Source organism: Pseudophryne corroboree, chromosome 2, assembly GCF_028390025.1.
Source record: "Pseudophryne corroboree isolate aPseCor3 chromosome 2, aPseCor3.hap2, whole genome shotgun sequence".
Classification (NCBI taxonomy): Eukaryota; Metazoa; Chordata; class Amphibia; order Anura; family Myobatrachidae; genus Pseudophryne; species Pseudophryne corroboree.
The window spans coordinates 618319316-618343525 of NC_086445.1; the positions used below are offsets into that span (position 1 = coordinate 618319316).

Here is a 24210-nt window from a genome sequence, read left to right on the forward strand (position 1 = left end):
GGGCACACTCTATGCAGGAAAGAAAGTTCCTTTGATGTATGAGAAATAACAGAGAATATTAAAACATAACTTTTATTAGTAATAATGAAAACACATTTTACCCATCTAAACGATCCAAAAAATAAAGATTAAAGAGGAAAATGTTAAAATGTTCTGGTCTCTTCATATAAAGAATGATTGGAAAGGTTTGTAGACACAGAATTGTCATACCACCTGTTTCCCTGACCAGTACAGATAACTGTATTGATAGGACCGAGGAGTGGTAAGGGTGTTCATATATAAATCTTCAACTATAATCACTTAAATTAAGTAGATATATAGTTGTTTGGCGGTCACCAGACTCTAGCACCTGAATCATTCGATAAATATCATGATTGTAAGTAGAAAAAACACATTGATCTGCATTGAACATCCACTGGCTGGATAAGACAATATAGGAAAGAAATAATGGTGATACTGCTGTTGGCGTGTTCTTCTCACACAGAGAGGAAAAAATTCCTGATCTACAACACCAGGTATTCACAGGTAGTCTCCTTTCCTGATACTAACCCGGCCCAATGCTGTTTAGCTTCCAAGATTGGACGAGATCGGGCGATGGCAGTGTGGTATGATAGTAGAGAATAGTATGATCAGTACGCCAATGAGAGTGCACCTATATACGAAAAAAGTATCAGTAGGAAATGATAGAGAGAAGCTAGAAAGAGGAGAAAAAAGAGAAGATGAGTAAGATTAGGTGGATCTGCTTACCACGTTAGGCACGGTCAACAGCACCCACTTTCGTGGCTTCTGTGCTCCGTGAATCGAGGATGAGAGTCCATGAGACAGATGAGGCAAAGAATTTAGTTCAAAATTGATGTGTCTCAATAATTAGGGTAGAAATGCAAAAGAACAATGCAAAAAATATATGTGTATATATATATTATACTGTGGCTGCAATCAGGCTCAGAGAGTGATCACCTCAGTGAGCACATATATTGGACAATGGAACTAAAGTACTGTTTTAAACGATCCCAAGGGAAATGTGGTTTGTCACAAATTATAATGGTATTGCAAGGAAGAATATAGGAAATAAATAAACATTGGTATGTATATTATATGCACATAAAGGACTTCTTGACAATACTAAGGCAGTGTTAACAAGTTAGCAACTCGGCAGGATATATCGGATAATTATTTGAACAGAAACAATACGTCATAGATTTCAAATCTACCATAGGGAGAATGAAAAGACAGCTTACAGTATCTGTTGATTTAGAATAGAAATGACAGATAATATCTGTCAGATACCATAAAACAAAATAATAAATGAAAAAGCAAGAAATTAGAGATATGCTGGCCACTGTTGGAGTTGTAGCCCATATAAGAGAGCAGGACTCACATACAAATGGAATACTAGGCTCTAATCAGCAATGGATACATTTGCATACATAAGCTGCATGTGTATGATATTACTGCCTGTGTACCACAGAGCAGTGAAGGCTTACGATACTCCAAACAGTGAGCAGGAGGATGAGTCAGTGCATGTTCAGGTGCAAGGAGCTGGCGCCGTGCGGTCACTCCATGTGCGGACCCCTGTATGGAAGACGCGTTTCGCCCGCTAGGGCTTGTTCACTTCCGGGTTCGGAGGTATGGACAGGGGGATGGATGTTAAAAGCAGTGGTATTGGTGCGTCAGACCAATGGTAGGCGCGGCGGGCGGAGACGCTAAATGAGTAGGGACTGCCGTCGCTATGGGAAGAGTACAATGTTTTGCATATGTCTATTGGTGAGTAACGGATCTAAGCGCGCCATGTTGGAAGAGGGATAAGATTAATAGAAGTATGGGTATGTTAGGGAACCACGCCATTTTAAGTAAGGGATAGAGTATTCTAGGTATATAGAGGTATGGGCAAAGGAAAGTGCCGCTATGGAAAACAGTTAGGACCAAAAAGAATAATATTACAAACAGCATTATATAGGATACGGCTACTGTGTTTATTAATAAAAACAGAATAATAGAGTCTGGTAGTGTTGAAATAGATAACAGTTTTGGGGTATTAAAACTAAACTATTAATTGATGATGGTATTGTGAAATTAAAAGAAATAAAATAAAATGGATAAAACTAAAGGAAACAGGGACAAATAGAAAGGGGAAAGAATGATAAGAATGAAAAATTAATTATGTGGGTGCCGAATGGAATATGGAGACACCCTCGGTAATGTGAGGTGGGCGGCAGTGCGGGTCCAGCGGTATGCCCGTCGTAGCTCGACATGTTGCGCTTGAGTGCCTGTTGAGAAGGGATGTGGGTGTGTTTGGGAAGGTAGTGCGAAACCCTGGACGCTATGTTGAATGGGGGATGAGGTGATGCAGGTAGTAATGAGGTGTGGGCAAGCAAATTTGCCCTAAATTTGGCATTTAAGGATGACATAACTAAGAGCAGATGCCAGACATGTTGGGGGGAATAAAACAATTGTAATGGTTGACAACTGCTGAAAATGGAGGCATATGCACCTCATACCTCTACATAGCAGCGATTGTGATCCATATCAAAGGTAAATTGATTTCCTTCGGGGTGATTAATATAGGATTATTTTGCATAGAACATAAGGGTTTTTCAAGTACGGGTGCCTCATATTCTTTCAATTTATGTATGCGTGTAAACTAACAAAAACTGAATATCATCAAATCTGCACACAGGTGACACCATCTCATATCCAATTGATGGCATGCCCATGCCTGCTATATCTTTAAGAAACGGCTTCACAGACACTTCTCCTTGCTAACTGGGCCCCATACTGATGTATAAGTGACCCAACTAAAAACAATCCATCAGTGACCTATGATTCAAAATTATTGCCCTGAGAATTCACATATGGGCTATATAAATGATAAAGATGATGGTCACATTATCAAATTTTTGACACATTCTGATTTAGCCACACAACAATGGTAAGGGAATCATCACGCAGACGGACTTGAATTTAATTGTTCTGACTGAGGTCATATAGATGAGACCATATTTTTCAACATATTTTCGCAAAAGATCACATACTTATCAGCGAATTCACATGGACTATGAAAAACCATTTTTAAGGCATATCTAATAAAATTTGTAATTTTAAGATTATTTCATTTTTATCCATTAATTTATCTTGTTACCTCAGATAAGAGTGCTTCCTACCAGGGTTATCTTGTCTTCTTTGTAGTCTTCTTCATGACTTATACGGTAGTACCCCAGGACTTATATGGCAGCACCTCTGGGCTTATACGGCAGTACCACTGGACTGGACTTAGACGGCAGTACCCATGGACCTATATGGCAGAACCCCAGGACTTATATGACAGTACCCCAGGACTTTTATGGCAGCATCACTGGACTTATACGGCAGCACCACTGGACTGGACTTATACGGCAGTACCCCTGGACTTATACGCAGTACCACTGGACTTATATGGCAGCACCACTGTATTGGACTTCTATGGCAGTACCCCTGGACTTATACGGCAGTACCACTGGACTTATATGGCAGCACCACTGGACTGGACTTATACGGCAGCATCACTGGACATACAGCAGCACCACTGGACCTATACGGCAGTACCACTGGACTGGACTTATATGGTAGCACGACTGGACTTATATGGCAGCACCACTTGACTGGACTTATACGGCAGTACCCCTGGACTTTTATGGCAGTACCCCTGACTTATACGGCAGTACCACTGGACTGGACTTATATTGCAGCACCACTGGATTTATACAGCAATACCACTGGACTGGACTTATACGGCAGTACCCCTGAACTGGACTTATACGGCAGTACCCCTGGACTTATACAGCAGTACCTCCGGACTTATACGGCTGCACCACTGGACTTATATGGCAGTACCACTGGACTGGACTTATACGGCAGTACCCCATGACTTATACGGCAGTACCGCATGACTTATACAGCAGTACCCCCGGACTTATAAGGCCGTACCCCTGGACGTATATGGCAGCACCACTGGACTTATATGGCAGTACCACTGGACTTATACGGCAGCACCACTGGACTGGACTTCTATGCCAGTACCCCTGGACTTATACGGCAGTGTCCCTTGACTTATATGGCAGTACCACTGGATTTATATGGCAACACAACTGGACTAGAGTTATATGGCAGTACCCCATGACTTATTTGGCAGCACCACTGGACTTATACAGCAGTTCAACTGGACTGGACTTATTTGGCAGTACCCCTGGACTTATACGGCAGCACCACTGGACCTATACGGCAGTACCACTGGACTGGACTTATACGGAAGTACCCCATGACTTATACTGCCGCACCACTGGACTTATACGGCAGCACCACTGGACTGGACTTATACAGCAGTACCCCTCGACTTATACGGCAGTACCCCTGGACTTATACAGCAGTACCCCTGGACTTATATGTCAGCACCACTGGACTTATACAGCAGTACCACTGGACTGGACTTATACGGCAGTACCCCATGACTTATACGGCAGTACCCCTGGACTTATACAGCAATACCACTGGACTGGACTTATATGGCAGTACTCCAAGACTTATACGGCAGTACCCCTGAACTTATATGACAGCACCAGTGTACTGGACTTATACGGAAGTACCCCTGGACTTATACGGCAGCACCACTGGACTTATACGGCAGTACCCCTGGACTTATGGCAGCACAGGACACCACCACTGGACTTATCGTAGCACAGGACACCACCACTGGACTGATACAGCACAACACAGCACCACTTGACTGGACTTATACAGCAGCACCACTGGAGTTATGGCAACAGAGGACACCACCACTGGACTTATGGCAGCACAGGACACCACCACTGGACTGATGCAGCACAAGACAGCACCAGTGCACTGGACTGGACTTATACAGAATCACTGGACTTATGACAGCACAGGGCACCATCACTGTGACTGGACTGTTGCAGCACAAGACACCACCACTCAACTGATGCAGCACAAGACAGCACTGGAATGACACAAAAAAGCAGGTCGCCACCCCACGCGCCACACCACTTTCCCACACAGACACTGAGGAGACACGTCATCTCGCTACACTCTTCAGGACTGGAGTGAAAATGGCAGCAACGCTGCTCCCTTTATGGAATCCAAAACCCGGAGAATTCGACAGCGGGATGATGATGTTTTGCCTCTTTCTGGTTTCCGAGTCTGGCGGGAAAACCGGAGCCGGACTCGGACCGGGCTCGGTACGTGATGTTCGGGGTGTGTGTTTGGTTCTCAGGGAACCGAACCCACTCATCCCTAGTATTTACCTGTTATAGTGTGACCAGACTAGTCGAACATAGGTGTTCTGTTTATCTTTGCCTGGAAATTGCTGCAGCCATCCCAGGCTATGGTTCAAATGTAACAGTTTTTGTAGACTTTGTTGCAGGCACCGATTTTATTTTTGCAATTTAGCCGTTAGTTAAAGCATCAATAATTTAAAAGTAAAATCCAGCCTGGTTTTGCTTTTTAAATTAGTGCCACTTTAAATCTAGCCACTAAATCGCCAATACTATATCTCTACACAAAGGTGCTTTAAGAGAGGAGCGGGCCCGTGTGCAAGCTCCGATTTGCCCTCTCTGGCGGTGCAGTAGACTCTGGCATTACACCACAATCTATAACGTATGCGCAGCTCTCGGAGATCTTGGCTCCAGCGCCATGTTTCTGTGGACATCTCTAGTGCGCATGTGCGAATCACTGGAAAATGGCTGCATTGCTGTCGTTAATGAGTACCTCCCTCGTCTGTACATGATCAGATGAGGGAGGGGATCATTACGGATGCTCATCGCTAACGACATTGAGTGTACACCCTAGACGAGATTGTAAAAGATCTCACTCAGATTGGCCCTTCTGAGCGATATCTTTTACTTTCTCATCTAGTGTGTATGGGACTTTAGATCTGCATGGGTTTTATTGATACTGTACAGGGTAAAATACTGGCTGCTTAATTTGTACTGTATAAAAAATTTGTACTGTAAAAAAAAAAAAAAGCACATGAAATGGAAATTATTTTTTTTTTCAAATTTTCACTGTCTCGATTTAAAGGCTTAATATGTATAGGAAGAATAGTAGCCCAAGAATGCCTAATATTTTATAAACTACACATTAAATGAGGGATGACGTTTTTGACACAAGATGGGGGAGATATGGGCTTTAGATGCCCCCATCTGTGGAATACTGATTTTTTTTTGTGTGTGTGTACTGTTTCAGTTATTGGGGCAGATGTATTAAGCCTGGAGAAGTGATAAAGCAGTGATAAGTGCAAGGTGATAATGCACCAGCCAATTGGCTCTAATATGTAATTTCACAGTTAGGAGCTGATTGGCTGGTGCATTATCACCTTACACTTATCACTGTTTTATTGCTATCTCCAGGCTTAATACATCTGCCCCAGTGTCTGGTGATCACCAGGCATTAATTACCTAGGAGGCACATGGGGTCTGATGTATTAACCTGGAGAAGGCATAAGGAAGTGATAAACCAGTGATATGTGCAAGGTGATAAAGGCACCAGCCAGTCAGATCCTAACTGTTAATTTACATATTGGAGCTGATTGGCTGGTGCCTTTATCACCTTGCACATATAACTGGTTTATCACTTCCTTATGCCTTCTCCAGGTTAATACATCTGCCCCCCTGTTTTTCTCCATTACACTAGGCGATAAAGTCTGGTGAACTCAGGTGACCCCGTCTTTCATATGTGAGTTACCCCACATTTACAGTTGTAATTATTGTCAGAATAGGGCACATAGGGGGGCATCAAATTAGCCGCGATAATACCGTGGACACGGAAAACGGGGTTTTCATGATTTTTTAAATTTTATCACCGATTTTTGTCACTGGTATCCAATTACTTTTTGAGAAAACCCTCCCTTTTTTGTGTGAAAATACATAAGGTCCATGAAAAGCTTATAGCGGAAAAAAGAATCACTTATTGGGGATTTGGCTTTGCCTATAAGTGCCAGCAGCGGGGGATAAGCACTGGAAATCAGGGCTAATAGGATAGCCCCTGGCGAACCAATTAGCAGTGGTATGCCAGGTAGAGCCCCTAGTACACATTATGCCAAATAGAGCCCCTGATACACATTATGCCAGGTAGAGCGCACATTATGCCAGGTAGAGCCCCTTCAAGGTAGAGAGGTGTGTGTGTCTATGTTGTCTTTCCCCCTCCCTGGAGCACACAACTTTATCTTACAGTAGATGCGGCAACCACAGAGTGGTAAACCAGGAGGATCAGAGCGTGCGGGTGACAAGCTGCAGTGCTGCCCAGCTAGCGTTCTATATAACACTGCAGCTACCTTGCCTGGACACACATTGTTGCACGGACCTGCGGGTGTTGCAGGCAGTTCTGCACCCACAGTGCATATGTGCTGTGTGCCAGGCACCGCTGGCACACACCTAGTTACGGCCCTGTGTATATATATATATATATATATATAGTGAGCTTGCATCAGGGCCACCTGATACCCATCCAAACCTCAGCGCACAGTGGCTGTCAGCAAATTTGGTCCTCCCCCCAATACATTTCTGTAGTTCAGAGGTGATGCATTTCTTAGATGTTAAGGTCATGATTTCAGAAGGTGTCATCAGTACTGACATCTTTTATAAAGATGTTGATCGTAATACTTTCCTTAGAGCTGACAGTCACCACCCGCCAGCCTTGAAACGTGGTCTACCCCTGTTTCAGATGATGAGAATAGCTAGAATAGTCAGTGACTACACTGTGTTATCAGATCGTTTGGATGACCTTATTGTGAAGTTCATCTCGCGTGGATATGACCCCAAGATTTTGAACCAACAAAAAATATCGGTTTTAGAAATGCCCAGGTCACAACTATTGCAAACGAAATTAAGAGATCAGGACAAGTTCATCCCTTTGGTCAGTAATTTTACCACAGCAAGCCCAATTATTAAACAAGCCACTCAAGCATTATGGCCAATTATCAAAACGGATAGTGAATTACCATGTTTTAGGGAAACTAGACCCATGGCAGCATTTAAAAGGGGACGCAATCTCCGAGATAGGCTGGTTAAATCGGATATTTCCGGGATGGGCAAAGTGATTACACCTAATGTATACTATAAGCCTCCTGGATGTTATAGTTGTTTTAATTGCACTACCTGTAAGTACATGCAGCCATGCAAGAAATTTTCTCACCCACATTGTGATAAGTCATTTGACATCAGGCATGTTCTTACTTGCAGAACAGAATTTGTTGTCTACGTGATTTGTTGCCCTTGTGGGCTCTATTACGATGGACAAACTTCGAGGCCATTCAGGGATAGGATGGCCCTGCATCGTTCTGCTATTAGTTTAGCCGGAAGGAATTTGGATCAGCCCGTGGCACGCCACTTTAAATCTAAGGGCCATACTCTTTCCATGTTAAGGTACTTTATGATTGATCACATTCCCTTATCTTTAAGGGGCGGTGATCGTCAGAAAGCCCTGCTTTTAGCTGAATCTAGATGGATCTTTAGACTCGATACAATGTCCCCTATGGGGCTTAACGATAAAATTAATTGGAATAGTCTCATGTAGTGATCCTGTAGCGGTGGGTGAAGTGGAACAATTGGCTATGTACTGAGTAGGGTCGTACTTAGGTGGTACTGTTTTGTGATAATTTTTGCAATAATCTATATGGCATAGCAATGATTTATATATATCTGTAATCGATGCATCACTGCCATTTATTTATTTTTGTGTTATATATTTATGTCTAGAGCCATGTTGCTATGTCAGCCTCCGGCCTCTAGCAGCGCTCTTGAGTCCGGACTGCAGCATGAGCCTCCCGGGGTGGAACGCAAGCGGCCTTGGTTGCTATGCCTACCAGGCAGAGCTACGACCCGGAAGTGCAGCACAGAGGCGGCCGGAGACGAGAGAGGCGGCGGGAGACGCGGGGGATGACGCTGCTGGCTCGGGGGTACATTAATGGGTAAGTTTGTATTACACTTGTTGGTTATGTCTTGAGGAAGGGGTTATCCCCGAAACGTCACATTTTCAATATATCTTTCTTTGTTGATTGAGCCTCTGGAGTGCCTTTTTTTCCACGCTTGGAGTTGTATATATATATATATATATATATATATATAGTGAGCTTGCATCAGAGCCACCTGATACCCATCCAAACCTCAGCGCACAGTGGCTGTCAGCAAATTTGGTCCTCCCCCCAATACATTTCAGTGGCCAATGACCCCTACCCCTCCAGTAGAAAGTACAGCAGCCGGCAAATCCCCCCAGTATACGCCAACAGCCAGCACCCGACCACTCCCCCCCACACTATAGAGATGCAGCTGGCAACTCCCTGTTTTTTCTCCCCCTGCACAAATATATCAGAAGCCGGCAACCACCCACCTTCTCCCCCCGCAGACATACAGCAGTGGCTGGCAACCCCCCTTTCTTTCTCCTCCAGCAGAAATACACCAGCGGCTGGCAACTTCTACCCTTCCTCTCTCCCCCAGCACTATACTGCAGTGATTGGCAACCCCCCTCTCTACCTCCGCATTATACTGCAGCTGCCGGCAACCTCTTCCTCAGCGCAGAAATACACATGGCCCCAAAACACAGTGCAGGAAATGGGGAAGCAGAAGCACATAGATGGGCAGCAGCAGCGCTGTCTGCCATTACAGTATGTAATGGTGCACCTGGCAGAGAAGGATCTGAGTGCACCGCTACATACATGACAGCAGTAGCGCATAAGCAGTACAATCACAGGTGGATGTGGACAGTTCTCCGCCCACAGTGCATATGCGATGTGTGCTGAGCACCTTCGGCACCACCCTAGTTACGTCTCTGACTAGTAGGGGGCCACATCATTCGAAAGAGAATACCCCATTTTTCAAATGTGGATTACCCTGAATTTTTGATGCTAGGTTGGGGGAAGACCTTCCTCTCATCTTTTACCTCCATGATATTTTTGTAGTGTAGGGGTTAATGCCTGGTGATCACACTGTTCACCAGGCATACATTTTATAAGGGCACATAGTTTCAAGGAGAAGAGTTCCTATGTTATGTTACAAGGTGGGGGAGATAGAGGGACAAAAAGTTCCTTCCCACACCTTTTCCATTCTTTCTTTTTTGTTACATTATAGTGCCGTCAGCACACATCTGTGCCGATGGCTCTTCCAAGAATTCCCCACCGGCTTCCTGCAGGTAAGAAACATTTTTTTTATTTTTAACTCCTCTCACAGTAGATGACAAGTCCCACTCATCATTTGCAGTGTTAATGTACATGCGGATGACGAGTAAAGCTCATACTTTGCATCGAAGGCATTAAACATTTGTACATGCAGAAAATTTATTTAATATAGTACCTTGAGTTGCTTGTATTTTAAGATCAACTTACATGTAATTTGCGTACATGGGTTTTTGAGTAAAATGTGTCCAATTCTACGGGATCCAGACGACAGGTCGACAGTAAATACGTTGACAGTCAATATGTCGACCACATATGGTCGGCATACATTATGTAGACAGGTACGAAAGGTCAAAATGTTCAAAAGGTTGGCACATTAAAGGTTGACAGGTTCAAATAGTCGACATGACAATGGTCAACACACATATGGTCGACACCTTTTTTTAGATAAAAAAAAAAAAATTCAACCTATTTTAGTATTTACCATCCACATGGAATAAGATTTGGAATAGTAACCTGTGCCGAGCACAGCGGTAGCTGAGTGAGGCACCTTGCCTGAAGCATTGTGAGCGAAGTGGTAGACTTATTGGAGTCACATGTGGTTTAATATAGAAAATGACACCCCAAAATAATAATTGTGTCAACCTTTTTGTTTTTGTGTCGACTTTTTGACCTTGTCAGCCTTTTGTACCTGTTGACCTCTTTTAATACCTTTTACACGGCGACCTATTGTCTTTGTCAACTTTGACCCTGTCAACCTGTTGCACGTCGACCATATGGGGTTGACCTATTGACTGTCAGCCTAATTTTGGTCTATCCAGTGATCCACACTCTAATTCTAAATGGGGCGCTGTACCATCATTGAGTTCTTCTTTTACTTCACCATTTCACACACAGAAAATATGTTACTAAATTTTCATTTATAGAATTTATATTCTATGAAAACAACTGGAAACAAGGTGGGTCACTTCATTCAGGTGGAGATATGGTTCTAGTAATCGAGAATACACTTATCGTTAAATGTGAAAGTACAAATTTCATAATCAAATGTGGAACATAGCGAATATTTAGCTGATCAGCTTTTTACATTTTGTTCCACTGTTGTATTAAGATTATATTTACATTTAACCTAGTCTTGTATTTTATGTAATGCTGCCATCTATGTTCTTTTGTTGGTATTAATTAATCTGTAATTAATTTCATAAAGCAATCTAAGAAGATAATCTGATTTCTAGGCATTCAAGTGACAGCTACATTATTGCTTGATCTACCCAAGTACTCATCTTAACATTTTCATTGACCAGATTAAAATTAAAATGGTAAAATAGTTTCAGTGTCTCTATTCCTTTTTATTGAACTGAATAAGGACAGCTGGATGTACAGAACAGTTGCTGAGCTTGGATGCACTATTTGTCTGGTCCTGCTGGGATATGTTACCAAGCCTAACAAATGCTAGTCATTGGTTCTCCTTCCAAGGAGGGCGGAGCTCACGGAGGTCTTCTGGGCAGTGACCCTTGTACACCCCGGGTTAAGAATTGCAGAACTCACCAGCAGGTCTTCTTGCCTATAATAGCTGCTTTTCCCTTAAGGCATGATGTGCCTACTGGTACTGGGATTTCACCAGGATTTACGCCACTGGTGGTAGTGCGAGAGTAACCTCGGAGTGACCCGAGTCCATGCCGATGGATCGAAAGACCAAAAGAGGATAGGAACTGCTCTAAGATAAGAGACTGGTGAACAAGCAATACACACTTAAACACAGAACTCTCCAAAACTCTGGACAGCTTTCAGGCAAGGAGAGTACATAAAGCACATAAACAGACAATACACTATAGAAAACAACAAAGAGACAGAGCCACTGGCAGTGGGAGTACTGAGGGTATGCAGAAAAGATAGATAACTGAGAAAACAAGACTGTAAAGCAACAGGCAGTGGCGGAACTAGTGAGCAGTGGGCCCAGGTGCAACAAAATGCCCCCCCCCCCCCCCCCTCATCCCGTCCAAGTCCACTCCCCTCACCCCCAAATTAGGGATCCTTTGCATGCGCCCGTATTTTATATATATATATATATATATATATCAGTGGCGTGCGGTGAGGTCAGTGGCTGGTGAGGCACTGCAGCCATAATGTCTGCCGAATCCTGCCAATGACCCCTACCGCCGCCAAGCCTATGCCCGCTACTGCCCCTGAGACGATGCCCGCTGCTACCGCCAGTGGCTTACAAACTCGCACACCATCAACTGACCCAGCCCTCCGCCACTAATTTGCATCTCAGTCCGATGCCGCCAATTCCCGCTGCCTGCCTGCTCATCATACTTGTGATATATTATACATTTTTATAGAAAAAATAATAATAGTTAGTGTTTGGGACTGGGGAAGGGAGTGGGAAGAGGACATGAATGCAATTTTGTTGTCCAGGGCTTCCATTAACTTAATAGCACCGTGGATGTGGCGCTATTAAGTTAATGGATGTCCTGGACAACAAAATAGCCAGCAGAGGGTGACGCCAGAGAGAGGGTGAAAGCAGTGGGTGACAGGGAGTGGGTGACGCCAGAATGTGACAGGAAGAGCGTGACGCCAGGAAGAGCGTGACGCCAGGGAGAGGGTCACTAGGGAGAGGGTGACAGCAGTGAGTGATGCCTGGGAGAGGGTGGCGGGAAGGGTGATGCCAGGGAGAGGGTGACAGCAGTGGGTGATGCCAGGGAAAAGGTGACAGAATTCTGTCTGGTGTCTGGAAGAAGGAGCAGTAGCTCCGAAACGTTACATCAATAAACATACCAGCATTTTTTCATATGTTCTACCCTGTGAGTGCCGTTCATGCCGCGTTTGGAGAATGATAGATAGATAGATAGATAGATAGATAGATAGATAGATAGATAGATAGAACGGAGAAATAATGGCGGCACTCTGGAGGCTCGGTTAAAGATGTGTAGAAATAGTGCTGTTTATTCAACGTTTCGGGGTACAAGCCCCCGTCTTCAGGATACACAACCGTTAGTGTATCCTGAAGACGGGGGCTTGTACCCCGAAACGTTGAATAAACAGCACTATTTCTACACATCTTTAACTGAGTCGCCAGAGTGCCACTATTGTTTCTCCGTTCCATATATGCAGACCGCTGTGTTTGTTGAGGAGGGCACTGGAGCAGGAGCTTACAGTAGCTCACTTTGCCCATGGGTGAGTGCCAGACTTGTTTGCCTTCTATATATATATATATATATATATATATATATTACACATACAGTACATGCACATATTCATACACAAACACATACACATGAATACATACTGTACATACATAATTGCACAAACTCACAGACATACTGTACTACATGCAAACATACAAATACACACAAACATTGGCTTTAAACTTACAGAGTCCATCTCGGGCTGGGAGCAGAAAGGGTGGCAGTGGTGGAGATGCTATAAGCAGAGAGCTCCTAAGCTCTCTCTTGCTGCTGCAGATCCGCGGTCGCGATCGCGGTCGCGGCTTTTGCTGAGACGGAGACAAAGCTGTCTCCGTCTCTGTGTGCGCCACTGCAGAGTCGTGCAGACTATTCCTCTTTTCAGCTGCAGACCCGGGTCCCGTTCTGTCGGTCCCCGCAGACCCCACTTGATGACGCTCATGGCCGGATGCAGTAACAGTGACAGGGGCATGCTTTCAGATACGCTGAATGCACGCCCCTGCTGTTCAGCGGCACTTGGACAGGTGCCGCTTCCATTCATTTTTTCAATGGGCTTTTACAGCCCTCTGCTTGTCCCTGCCCCCTGCCCGCCCCCTGCTTCCGGACCATCACAATGGAGAGCAGGAGGCACCGTTCTCGGTGCCGCAAAATACATTTTAACATCAATTCAAACTGTAAAATGATTCACATAATATAAATAAAATACGTATGACACAGATTATGTGTCATAAGTATCTTCTTTGTATTATTTTAATCATGAATGACAGGGGAGGCACTGCCTCCCCTGACTGCACGTCCCTGATATATATATATATAATTTTGTGTGTGCGTGCCGAAGGCGTGCGCACTGCAAAAAAATGGGTGGCGTGGCCAATGAAAATGGGGGCGTAATACACATATGACCCAGATAGTGCACTGCCAGATACACATATGCCCCCACAGTGCCAGATATGCCCGCACAGTGCAAGATACACACATGTTCCCAAGTGCAAGATATACATATGCCCCCACAGTGCCAGATATGCCCCCACATTGCAAGATACATGTGCCCCCACAGTGCCAGATACAAATATTCCCCCACAGTGCCATATATGCCCACACATTGCCAAATACACATGCCCCCAGTGCTAGATATGCCCCGACATTGCCAGATACACATGCCCCCACAGTGCTAGATATGCCCCCACATTGCCAGATACATATACCCCCACAGTTCTAGATATGCCCCCACATTGCCAGATACACATGCCCCCACGGTGCCAGATATTTGCCCTCATAGTGCCAGATATGCCCCCACAGTGCCAGATACACATATTCCCCCACGGTGCCAGATATGCCCTCATAGTGCCAGATATGCCCCTACAGTGCTAGATATGCCCCCACATTGCCAGATACACATGCCTCCACAGTGCTAGATATGCCCGGTCCACCCGCCCCCCATCCCCCCCCACTGCCTGTCTCTACTCACTATCATCCAGCAGGTGTCCTCGGCAGACTGGCAGTAGGTCCCCCGCGCTCCTGCTTCTCCTTCTCACATGCCTGGCGCATGGCTTGTGATGAGCAGGATGCGGGGGTGAATGGCGCTGTGGAACTGAATGGCAGGGGGCAGTGGAGTGTGGGCACAGTAGCAGGTGGTGCGGGCAGTGGTGGCCGGGCTGGGGACAAAAGGGCAACGCTGCAGCGGCTGAGGAGGCGGGTGGCGGTGCTTCGGTGCTTCAGCGAGCGTGGAAAGGGAGAGGGATGGCTGCAGTGGCGTCACTAGTTGATGCACCAATTACAGTGCGCTGCTGCGGCTCCCGAGTCCCCCTTCCTCCTCCTCCTTCCCCTCGTGAATGCTCCCTGCGCTCTTCTCCTCTTCAGCGGCAGGCAGCATGTAATGAGTCAGTTTGACTCATTACATGCTGCTTGCTTTGGCCACCTTGACAGCGGTGGGCCCCAGTGCAAGGAGTACACAGGATGCTAATAATTATATACTGACACTGAGCTGGACACAGGAATACTGCAGAGTTGGATGCTGATAGTTATGCAACAGACACAAAACTGGACACAGGAATACTTTAGAGAATGGTAGAAAAATAACCAGTCAAAGGAATCCAAGGCTAGTACTAGAACCTAGAGACAATGGCTCCTGCTGCAACCAGGAACTATGACCAGCAAGGAGAGAGACAGACAACACATATATAGGAGACAAGAGCCAATGAGAGTCACAGCACAGCCAGCCTCCCCTGCACGTCCATCAGCCTCCAGACTTGCACAACAGACAACCGGCTGGAGTCAGGTAACAAAGCATTCCAAACAGGTGTGCTGCTACACACAGTAGCCAGCTTCCAGGTTGCTAGGAGACAGCCAGAAACACAAACAGAAATGAGCCACAATAGCAACTCATAGCAGTCATTGAGTTATGAAGATCACAGATTTTCAGTTTCCAATCAATGCAGCCTCAAGTGTACAACATGGAAACCGTAGAATTCCTTACTGCTGCAAAGAGAGGCAAAACATAGAATGCCGTGCCTCTTAGCACAATTGTGGGAAGAGCCAGATACTACCAGTCTTCTGATCCAGAGGCCCTCATTCAGCTCCTGTTTGGCACATTATGGCTCATTTGTTGGCTCTGCAAATGTTCAGAGGGGGCCCTGCTTTGATCTTTTGAGAATGCACAGGGGCTTGCACATGCATGATGAAGCCAGAGTGAGCAGAGGTTATGAGATGGTGATCCAGCTTTACAAGGACCATCTCATTTCAAAATGAACCTCTTGCAGTGTCACACCCCCCTGACGAAGTCCATCGCAAGTGCCGGCAGACTCCCGATTTTTTGGGCAGTCTTCTGGCCCCACAGAAAAGTGGGCAATTCTCTCGCATCCCGTCCACTTCCTAGTGAAGTGGACAGGAGGAGGAGATTCCACAGAGAAGTTCAGTGCATGTACGGTGGGGGCAGGGCTTAAAGAGGCAAATTTGCCCCACCCCCACCATACATGCTTAATGACATGGAGCTGTTAACAGCTTCCCATCTAAACAGCAGTGTAGGCCCCTGGGCAAAGCAATGTAATGGGGCCCCTACCCATCCTCCAGGGGTAGGGGTGGTGGGTGCTATCAGCGGCAGCTCTGATGTCCCATGGGCGGTTGGGGGTGTTCTATCTTCCGCTCAGCATGTAGGACCTGGAGCAGTTATTTCTGCTAATTACGTCTTTACTGCACAAATAGTGGTAGATGGGGCGGGAATGAGAACAAAAAATTGTAGAAGGGGGCATTAAGCTGAATGAAAGTGCCCTGGTACATGACTTTCAGGGTGGTAGAGGATGTTTAATATGTAGGGGAGGGGAGGATAGTGGAGTAGGCTTAATATTCATCATTTTCCGGTTGGAGAGCAGCTTGCTTGACTGCAGATATCTCCAGTTCCTGGAAATAGATTTCTTCGCTTTCAGTAAGATAAAAAAACTAGTGCGTTCCACCTTTCAGGAGGTACTGGAGACTTGGGGATCAGAGTTCAGGAGCCAGATCAATCCACCGATGAAAATATAAAACTGCATACCAGTTGTGTGGAGCTAGAGCAGGGATATCTCCTGGTTCTGAGCATAGTGGAGACAAGCCGCCAGTGTCCTCCGAAAGAGGAGAGTCCCAGCTTTTGGAGTATATCCGAAAAACTCTGACAGAACCCAAGATATTTGGATGGGAAGAGCAATTAACAGACTTGGACGGGAAGCACTGCTTTAAAGTAGAGATGAGCGGGTTCGGTTCCTCGGAATCCGAACCCGCCCGAACTTCATTTTTTTTTACACGGGGCCGAGCGACTCGGATCTTCCCGCCTTGCTCGGTTAACCCGAGCGCGCCCGAACGTCATCATCCCGCTGTCGGATTCTCGCGAGGCTCGGATTCTATCGCGAGACTCGGATTCTATATAAGGAGCCGCGCGTCGCCGCCATTTTCACACATGCATTGAGATTCATAGGGAGAGGACGTGGCTGGCGTCCTCTCCGTTTATAGAGGAGAGTGAGACTAGAGTAGAGAGAGACACAGTAGTAATTTTGGGGAGCATTAGGAGGAGTACTACTACTTGCTGAAGTGATAGATAGATAGTGTGACTGTATAATGTATATCTGACTTGTGGGGGAGACACTGACAGTGGGGAGCAGTTAGAGTCTGAGAGCAGGACTCAGGTGTACATATAACGTACAGTGCACACTTTTGCTGCCAGAGTGCCACACTGCCATTGTGACCACACTGACCACCAGTATAATATATATTGTGATTGTCTGCTTAGGAGTACTACTTGCAAGTTGCTGATAGTGTGACCAGTGACCTGACCACCAGTTTAATAATCACCACCAGTTTAATATATATAATATATATATATAATTGTATATAATATATATATAATATTGTATACCACCTACCCGTTTTTTTTTTTTCCTTCTTCTTCTTTATACATACTACTATAGTAGCTTACTGTAGCAGTCTGCGGTGCTGCTGAGCTGACAGTGTCCAGCAGGTCCGTCATCAGTCATTACATAATAAATATATATACCTGTCCGGCTGCAGTACTAGTGATATTATATATATATATATATTGATTTCATCTCATTATCATCCAGTCTATATTAGCAGCAGACACAGTACGGTAGTCCACGGCTGTAGCTACCTCTGTGTCGGCAGTCGCTCGTCCATCCATAATTGTATACCACCTACCCGTGGTTTTTTTCTTTTCTTTCTTCTTTATACATACTACTATAGTAGCTTACTGTAGCAGTCTGCGGTGCTGCTGAGCTGACAGTATCCAGCAGGACCGTCATCAGTCATTACATAATAAATATATCTACCTGTCCGGCTGCAGTACTAGTGTGATATTATATATATATATATTGATTTCATCTCATTATCATCCAGTCTATATTAGCAGCAGACACAGTACGGTAGTCCACGGCTGTAGCTACCTCTGTGTCGGCAGTCGCTCGTCCATCCATAATTGTATACCACCTACCCGTGGTTTTTTTTTTTCTTCTTTATACATACTACTATAGTAGCTTACTGTAGCAGTCTGCGGTGCTGCTGAGCTGACAGTGTCCAGCAGGTCCGTCATCAGTCATTACATAATAAATATATCTACCTGTCCGGCTGCAGTACTAGTGTGATATTATATATATATATATATATTGATTTCATCTCATTATCATCCAGTCTATATTAGCAGCAGACACAGTACGGTAGTCCACGGCTGTAGCTACCTCTGTGTCGGCAGTCGCTCGTCCATCCATAATTGTATACCACCTACCCGTGGTTTTTTTTTTCTTTCTTCTTTATACATACTACTATAATAGCTTACTGTAGCAGTCTGCGGTGCTGCTGAGCTGACAGTGTCCAGCAGGTCCGTCATCAGTCATTACATAATAAATATATCTACCTGTCCGGCTGCAGTACTAGTGTGATATTATATATATATATATATTGATTTCATCTCATTATCATCCAGTCTATATTAGCAGCAGACACAGTACGGTAGTCCACGGCTGTAGCTACCTCTGTGTCGGCAGTCGCTCGTCCATCCATAATTGTATACCACCTACCCGTGGTTTTTTTTTTTTCTTTCTTCTTTATACATACTACTATAGTAGCTTACTGTAGCAGTCTGCGGTGCTGCTGAGCTGACAGTGTCCAGCAGGTCCGTCATCAGTCATTACATAATAAATATATCTACCTGTCCGGCTGCAGTACTAGTGTGATATTATATATATATATTGATTTCATCTCATTATCATCCAGTCTATATTAGCAGCAGACACAGTACGGTAGTCCACGGCTGTAGCTACCTCTGTGTCGGCAGTCGTTTGTCCATCCATAATTGTATACCACCTACCCGTGTTTTTTTTTTTTTCTTTCTTCTTTATACATACTACTATAGTAGCTTACTGTAGCAGTCTGCGGTGCTGCTGAGCTGACAGTGTCCAGCAGGTCCGTCATCAGTCATTACATAATAAATATATCTACCTGTCCGGCTGCAGTACTAGTGTGATATTATATATATATATATATTGATTTCATCTCATTATCATCCAGTCTATATTAGCAGCAGACACAGTACGGTAGTCCACGGCTGTAGCTACCTCTGTGTCTTTTAGTTGTGCCTATTAAAATATGGAGAACAAAAATGTTGAGGTTCCAAAATTAGGGAAAGATCAAGATCCACTTCCACCTCGTGCTGAAGCTGCTGCCACTAGTCATGGCCGAGACGATGAAATGCCAGCAACGTCGTCTGCCAAGGCCGATGCCCAATGTCATAGTACAGAGCATGTAAAATCCAAAACACCAAATATCAGTAAAAAAAGGACTCCAAAATCTAAAATAAAATTGTCGGAGGAGAAGCGTAAACTTGCCAATATGCCATTTACCACACGGAGTGGCAAGGAACGGCTGAGGCCCTGGCCTATGTTCATGGCTAGTGGTTCAGCTTCACATGAGGATGGAAGCACTCAGCCTCTCGCTAGAAAAATGAAAAGACTCAAGCTGGCAAAAGCACCGCAAAGAACTGCGTTCTTCGAAATCCCAAATCCACAAGGAGAGTCCAATTGTGTCGGTTGCGATGCCTGACCTTCCCAACACTGGACGTGAAGAGCATGCGCCTTCCACCATTTGCACGCCCCCTGCAAGTGCTGGAAGGAGCACCCGCAGTCCAGTTCCTGATAGTCAGATTGAAGATGTCAGTGTTGAAGTACACCAGGATGAGGAGGATATGGGTGTTGCTGGCGCTGGGGAGGAAATTGACAAGGAGGATTCTGATGGTGAGGTGGTTTGTTTAAGTCAGGCACCCGGGGAGACACCTGTTGTCCGTGGGAGGAATAGGGCCGTTGACATGCCTGGTGAAAATACCAAAAAAATCAGCTCTTCGGTGTGGAAGTATTTCACCAGAAATGCGGACAACATTTGTCAAGCCGTGTGTTGCCTTTGTCAAGCTGTAATAAGTAGGGGTAAGGACGTTAACCACCTCGGAACATCCTCCCTTATACGTCACCTGCAGCGCATTCATAATAAGTCAGTGACAAGTTCAAAAACTTTGGGCGACAGCGGAAGCAGTCCACTGACCAGTAAATCCCTTCCTCTTGTAACCAAGCTCACGCAAACCACCCCACCAACTCCCTCGGTGTCAATTTCCTCCTTCCCCAGGAATGCCAATAGTCCTGCAGGCCATGTCACTGGCAATTCTGACGATTCCTCTCCTGCCTGGGATTCCTCCGATGCATCCTTGCGTGTAACGCCTACTGCTGCTGGCGCTGCTGTTGTTGCTGCTGGGAGTCGATGGTCATCCCAGAGGGGAAATCGTAAGACCACTTTTACTACTTCCACCAAGCAATTGACTGTCCAACAGTCCTTTGCGAGGAAGATGAAATATCACAGCTGCATCCTGCTGCAAAGCGGATAACTGAGGCCTTGGCATCCTGGGTGGTGAGAAACGTGGTTCCGGTATCCATCATTACTGCAGAGCCAACTAGAGACTTGTTGGAGGTACTGTGTCCCCGGTACCAAATACCATCTAGGTTCCATTTCTCTACGCAGGCGATACCGAAAATGTACACAGACCTCAGAAAAAGAGTCACCAGTGTCCTAAAAAATGCAGCTGTACCCAATGTCCACTTAACCACGGACATGTGGACAAGTGGAGCAGGGCAGGGTCAGGACTATATGACTGTGACAGCCCACTGGGTAGATGTATGGACTCCCGCCGCAAGAACAGCAGCGGCGGCACCAGTAGCAGCATCTCGCAAACGCCAACTCTTTCCTAGGCAGGCTACGCTTTGTATCACCGGTTTCCAGAATACGCACACAGCTGAAAACCTCTTACGGCAACTGAGGAAGATCATCGCGGAATGGCTTACCCCAATTGGACTCTCCTGTGGATTTGTGGCATCGGACAACGCCAGCAATATTGTGTGTGCATTAAATCTGGGCAAATTCCAGCACGTCCCATGTTTTGCACATACCTTGAATTTGGTGGTGCAGAATTTTTTAAAAAACGACAGGGGCGTGCAAGAGATGCTGTCGGTGGCCAGAAGAATTGCGGGACACTTTCGGCGTACAGGCACCACGTACAGAAGACTGGAGCAACACCAAAAACGCCTGAACCTGCCCTGCCATCATCTGAAGCAAGAAGTGGTAACGAGGTGGAATTCAACCCTATATATGCTTCAGAGGTTGGAGGAGCAGCAAAAGGCCATTCAAGCCTATACAATTGAGCACGATATAGGAGGTGGAATGCACCTGTCTCAAGCGCAGTGGAGAATGATTTCAACGTTGTGCAAGGTTCTGCTGCCCTTTGAACTTGCCACACGTGAAGTCAGTTCAGACACTGCCAGCCTGAGTCAGGTCATTCCCCTCATCAGGCTTTTGCAGAAGAAGCTGGAGACATTGAAGGAGGAGCTAACACGGAGCGATTCCGCTAGGCATGTGGGACTTGTGGATGGAGCCCTTAATTCGCTTAACAAGGATTCACGGGTGGTCAATCTGCTGAAATCAGCCACCGTGGCCACCGTGGCCACCGTGCTCGATCCTAGATTTAAAACCTACCTTGGATCTCTCTTTCCGGCAGACACAAGTCTGCTGGGGTTCAAAGACCTGCTGGTGAGAAAATTGTCAAGTCAAGCGGAACGCGACCTGTCAACATCTCCTCCTTCACATTCTCCCGCAACTGGGGGTGCGAGGAAAAGGCTCAGAATTCCGAGCCCACCCGCTGGCGGTGATGCAGGGCAGTCTGGAGCGACTGCTGATGCTGACATCTGGTCCGGACTGAAGGACCTGTCAACGATTACGGACATGTCGTCTACTGTCACTGCATATGATTCTCTCCCCATTGAAAGAATGGTGGAGGATTATATGAGTGACCGCATCCAAGTAGGCACGTCACACAGTCCGTACTTATACTGGCAGGAAAAAGAGGCAATTTGGAGGCCCTTGCACAAACTGGCTTTATTCTACCTAAGTTGCCCTCCCACAAGTGTGTACTCCGAAAGAGTGTTTAGTGCCGCCGCTCACCTTGTCAGCAATCGGCGTACGAGGTTACTTCCAGAAAAAGGGAGAAGATGATGTTCATTAAAATGAATTATAATCAATTCCTCCGTGGAGACATTGACCAGCAGCAATTGCCTCCACAAAGTACACAGGGAGCTGAGATGGTGGATTCCAGTGGGGACGAATTGATAATCTGTGAGGAGGGGGATGTACACGGTGATATATCGGAGGATGATGATGAGGTGGACATCTTGCCTCTGTAGAGCCAGTTTGTGCAAGGAGAGATTAATTGCTTCTTTTTTGGTGGGGGTCCAAACCAACCCGTCATTTCAGTCACAGTCGTGTGGCAGACCCTGTCACTGAAATGATGGGTTGGTTAAAGTGTGCATGTCCTGTTTATACAACATAAGGGTGGGTGGGAGGGCCCAAGGACAATTCCATCTTGCACCTCTTTTTTCTTTAATTTTTCTTTGCGTCATGTGCTGTTTGGGGAGTGTTTTTTGGAAGGGCCATCCTGCGTGACACTGCAGTGCCACTCCTAGATGGGCCAGGTGTTTGTGTCGGCCACTAGGGTCGCTTATCTTACTCACACAGCTACCTCATTGCGCCTCTTTTTTTCTTTGCGTCATGTGCTGTTTGGGGAGTGTTTTTTGGAAGGGCCATCCTGCGTGACACTGCAGTGCCACTCCTAGATGGGCCCGGTGTTTGTGTCGGCCACTAGGGTCGCTTATCTTACTCACACAGCTACCTCATTGCGCCTCTTTTTTTCTTTGCGTCATGTGCTGTTTGGGGAGTGTTTTTTGGAAGGGCCATCCTGCGTGACACTGCAGTGCCACTCCTAGATGGGCCCGGTGTTTGTGTCGGCCACTAGGGTCGCTTATCTTACTCACACAGCTACCTCATTGCGCGTCTTTTTTTCTTTGCGTCATGTGCTGTTTGGGGAGTGTTTTTTGGAAGGGCCATCCTGCGTGACACTGCAGTGCCACTCCTAGATGGGCCAGGTGTTTGTGTCGGCCACTAGGGTCGCTTATCTTACTCACACAGCTACCTCATTGCGCCTCTTTTTTTCTTTGCGTCATGTGCTGTTTGGGGAGTGTTTTTTGGAAGGGCCATCCTGCGTGACACTGCAGTGCCACTCCTAGATGGGCCCGGTGTTTGTGTCGGCCACTAGGGTCGCTTATCTTACTCACACAGCTACCTCATTGCGCCTCTTTTTTTCTTTGCGTCATGTGCTGTTTGGGGAGTGTTTTTTGGAAGGGCCATCCTGCGTGACACTGCAGTGCCACTCCTAGATGGGCCCGGTGTTTGTGTCGGCCACTAGGGTCGCTTATCTTACTCACACAGCTACCTCATTGCGCCTCTTTTTTTCTTTGCGTCATGTGCTGTTTGGGGAGTGTTTTTTGGAAGGGCCATCCTGCGTGACACTGCAGTGCCACTCCTAGATGGGCCCGGTGTTTGTGTCGGCCACTAGGGTCGCTTATCTTACTCACACAGCTACCTCATTGCGCCTCTTTTTTTCTTTGCGTCATGTGCTGTTTGGGGAGTGTTTTTTGGAAGGGCCATCCTGCGTGACACTGCAGTGCCACTCCTAGATGGGCCCGGTGTTTGTGTCGGCCACTAGGGTCGCTTATCTTACTCACACAGCTACCTCATTGCGCCTCTTTTTTTCTTTGCGTCATGTGCTGTTTGGGGAGTGTTTTTTGGAAGGGCCATCCTGCGTGACACTGCAGTGCCACTCCTAGATGGACCCGGTGTTTGTGTCGGCCACTAGGGTCGCTTAGCTTAGTCATCCAGCGACCTCGGTGCAAATTTTAGGACTAAAAATAATATTGTGAGGTGTGGGGTATTCAGAATAGACTGAAAATGAGTGGAAATTAT

The 24210-nt window shown here is 46.0% G+C and overlaps 1 protein-coding gene and 1 pseudogene across 1 annotated transcript in view; both read right to left on the reverse strand.

The window, feature by feature from the left end:
- Positions 1-24210, reverse strand: part of LOC135004227 (NADH-cytochrome b5 reductase 1) — a 169106-nt gene that overhangs the window by 98085 nt on the left and 46811 nt on the right. The gene's annotated exons all lie outside the window — the stretch shown is intronic.
- Positions 501-619, reverse strand: LOC135052387 (5S ribosomal RNA; annotated as a pseudogene).